Source organism: Mustela lutreola, chromosome 1, assembly GCF_030435805.1.
Source record: "Mustela lutreola isolate mMusLut2 chromosome 1, mMusLut2.pri, whole genome shotgun sequence".
In the NCBI taxonomy this organism is placed as follows: Eukaryota; Metazoa; Chordata; class Mammalia; order Carnivora; family Mustelidae; genus Mustela; species Mustela lutreola.
In genome coordinates, this window is record NC_081290.1 from 174,320,361 (window position 1) to 174,324,116 (window position 3,756).

Below are 3,756 nucleotides of genomic sequence, written 5' to 3' on the forward strand. Positions count from 1 at the left end.
CATTCATAAATATGAGCTATCTTTCCATTTATGTCTCCTTCAATTTCTTTATCAATGTCATAGTTTATGGGGTACAGATCTTTCATTTCTTAGTTAAATCTTTTACTAAGTATTTTATTATTTTTATGCTATTGTGAATTAGATTGTTCTCTTTATTTTTTCAGATAGTTCATCATTAGAGTGTTAAAATGCTCCTGTCTTGTGCTTACTTTGGCAGCACATATACTTAAACTGGAATGATGCAGAGAAGATTAGCGTGATCACTGAGCAAGGATGACATGAAAACTATTTAAAAAAACGAAACAAAACAAAATTCTTGTCTTTTATATATTGATCTTGTATTTGGCAGCTTTATTAAATTTGTTTATTCAAAATTTTTTGTGAAGTTTTTAGGATTTTTTTACATGTAAGTTCATGTTATCCAAAAAAAGAAAATTTTACTTCTTCCTTTTTTTCTTTTGGAGTCTTTTATTTCTTTGTGTTCCTTGTTTCTCTGGCTAGGACATCCAGTACTATGTCAAATGAGAGTAGTGAAAGTGGACACAATTGTCTTTTTTCTGATCTTTAAGGGGAAAACATTCAAACTTTTTTGATTGAATATGAGATTAGCTCTAGGCTTGCAATATGTGTTTTTTCTTTAATGGATTTTTTAAATTATTTTTAAAAATTTTTATAAACGTTTTTATCCCTAGGCGTACTGGTCTGTGAATCACCAGGTTTACACATTTCACAGCACTCACCATCACTCACCATAGCACCTGCCCTCCCCAATGTCCATATGCCCACCATCCTCTCCCAACACACCTCCCGCCAGCAACCCTCAGTCTGTTTTTTGAGATTCAGTCTTTTATGGTTTGTCTCCCTCCCAATCCCATCTTCTTTTATTTTTCTTTTCGTATGCCCAAAACCGCCTATGTTGCATCTCCCCTTCATCATATCAGGGAGATCATATGATAGTTGTCTTTCTCAGATTGATTTATTTCGCCAAGCATAATACCCTCTAGTTCCATCCTTGTCATCACAAATAGCAGGATTTCATTTCTTTTGATGGCTGCACAGTATCCCATTGTACATATATACCACATCTTATTTATTGATTGATCTGTTGAAGGACATTTAGGTTCTTTCCATAGTTTAACTATTGTGGACATTGCTGCTATAAACATTTGGGTGCATGTGCCCCTTCAGAATGCCACGTTTGTATCTTTAGGGTATATATCCAGTACTACAATCTCTGGTCATAGGGTAGTTCTATTTTCAGCTTTTTGAGGCACCTCCACGCTGTTTTCCAGAGTGGTTGCACCAGCTTGCATTGCCACGTACAGTGTAGGAGGGTTGCCCTTTCTCCACATCCTCGCCAGCATCTGTCATTGACTGACTTGTTCATTTTAGCCATTCTGAAAGATGTGAGGTGGTATCTCATTCTGGTTTTGATTTGTATTTCCCTGATGCCGAGTGATGTGGAGCATTTTTTCATGTGTCTGTTGGCCATTTGGATGTATTCTTTGCAGAAATGTCTGTTCATGTCCTCTGCCCATTTTTTCATTCGATTATTTGTTCTTAGGGTGTTGAGTTTGATAAGCTCTTTATAGATTTTGGATAGATACTGGCCCTTTTTCTGGTATGTCATTTGCAAATATCTTCTCCCAGATAACTTCTGACAGTCATCTTTCGCTTTGTTAACTGTTTCCTTTGCTGTGCAAAAGCTTTTTGATCTGATGAAATCCTAATAGTTCATTCTTGCCCTTGCTTCCCTTGCCTTTGGCGATGTTCCTAGGAAGAAGTTGCTGCTGCTGAGGTCAAAGAGGTTGCTACCTGTTCTCTCCTCAAGGATTTTGATGGATTCCTTTCTCACATTATGCTTCTTCATCCATTTCCAGTCTATTTTCATGTATGGTATAAGGAAATGGTCCAATTTCATTTTTCTGCATGTGGCTGTTCAATTTTCCCAACACCATTTGTTGAAGAGGCTGTCTCGTTTCCATAGGACATTCCTTCCTGCTTTGTTGATTATTAGTTGACCATAGAGTTGAAGGTGTATTTCTGGGCTCTCTATTCTGTTCCATTGATCTATGTCTGTTTTGGGGACAGTTCCCTACTATCTTGATGATGACAACTTTGTAATAGAGCTTGAAGACTGGAATTGTGATGCCAACAACTTTGGCTTTCTTTTTCAATATTCCTCTGGCTATTCGAGGTATTTTCTGGTTCCATATAGATTTTAGGATGATTTGTCCCATTTCTTTGAAAAAAATGGATGGGATTTTGATAGGGATTGCATTAAATGTGTAGATTGCTTTAGGTAGCATAGACATTTTCACAATATTTGTTCTTCCAATACAGGAGCATGGAACATTTTTCCATTTCTTTGTGTCTTCTTCAATTTCATGAGTACTTTAGAGTTTTCTGAGTATAGATTCTTTGTTAGGTTTATTCCTAGGTATCCTAGGGTTTTGGGTGCAATTGTAAATGGGATTCACTCCTTAATTTCTATTTCTTCAGTCTTGTTGGTATAAAAAAAATGCAACCAATTTCTTTTCATTGATTTATATTCTGACACTTTACAGCATTTCTATACAAGTTATAGCAGATTTGGAGTGGAGTCCTTTAAGTTTTCCACATACAGTATCATATCATCTGCAAACAGGGATAGTTTGACTTCTCTTCTGCCGGTTTTGCAAAATTTGGATGCCTTTAATTTCTTTTTGTTGTCTGATTGCTGAGGCTAGGACTTCTAGTATGATTTTGATTAGCAGTGGTGATAACGGACATCCCTGCCGTGTTCCTGACCTCAGCGGAAAACTATTCAGTTTTTCTCCATTGAGAATGATATTTGTAGTGGGTTTTTCATAGATGGCTTTGATAATATTGATAATATGTGCCCTCTATCCCTGCAGTTTGAAGAGTTTTAATCAGGAAGGGATACTGCACTTTGCCAAATGCTTTTTCAGCATCTATGGAGAGTATCATATGTTTTATTGATGTGTTGTATCACACTGATTGATTTGCAGATGTTGAACCAACCTTGTAGCCCTGGAATAAATCCCAGTTGGTCGTGGTGAATAATCCTTTTAATGTACTGTTGAGTCCAATTGGCTAGTATTTTGGTGAGAATTTTCGCATCTGTGTTCATCAAGGATATTGATCTGTAGTTCACATTTTTGATGGGAACCTTGTCTGGTTTTGGGATCAAGGTGATGCTGGCCTCAGAAAAAAAAAACAGTTTGGGAGTTTTCCTTCCATTTCTATTTTTTTGGAACAGTATCATGAAAATAGGAATTAATTCTTCTTTAAATGTTTGGTAGAATTCCCCTGGGAAGCCATCTGGCCCAGGGCTTTTATTTGTTTGGAGATTTTTGATGACTGTTTCAATCTCCATACTGGTTATGGGTCTGTTCAGGTTTTCTATTTCTTCCTGGTTCAGTTGTGGTAGTTTATATGTCTCTAGGAATGTATCCATTTCTTCCAGATTGTTGAATTTGTTGGCGTAGAGTTGCTCATAGTATGTTCTTATAATTGTTTGTATTTCTTTGGTGTTGGTTGTGATCTCTCCTCTTTCATTCATGATTTTATTTATTTGGGTTCTTTCTCTTTTCTTTTTGATAAGTCTGGAAAGGGGTTTATCAATCTTATTAATTCTTTCAAAGAACCAGCTCCTAGTTTCCTTGATTTGTACTACTGTTTTTTTTTTTGTTGTTGCTGGTTTTTTTGTGGTTTTTGTTTGTTTGTTTCTATTTTATTGATTTCTGCTCTGAT

The 3,756-nt window shown here is 36.1% G+C and overlaps 1 pseudogene; it reads left to right on the plus strand.

Moving 5' to 3' along the window:
- Positions 1-201: 201 nt before the first annotated feature.
- Positions 202-318, plus strand: LOC131822941 (U6 spliceosomal RNA; annotated as a pseudogene).
- Positions 319-3,756: the final 3,438 nt, after the last annotated feature.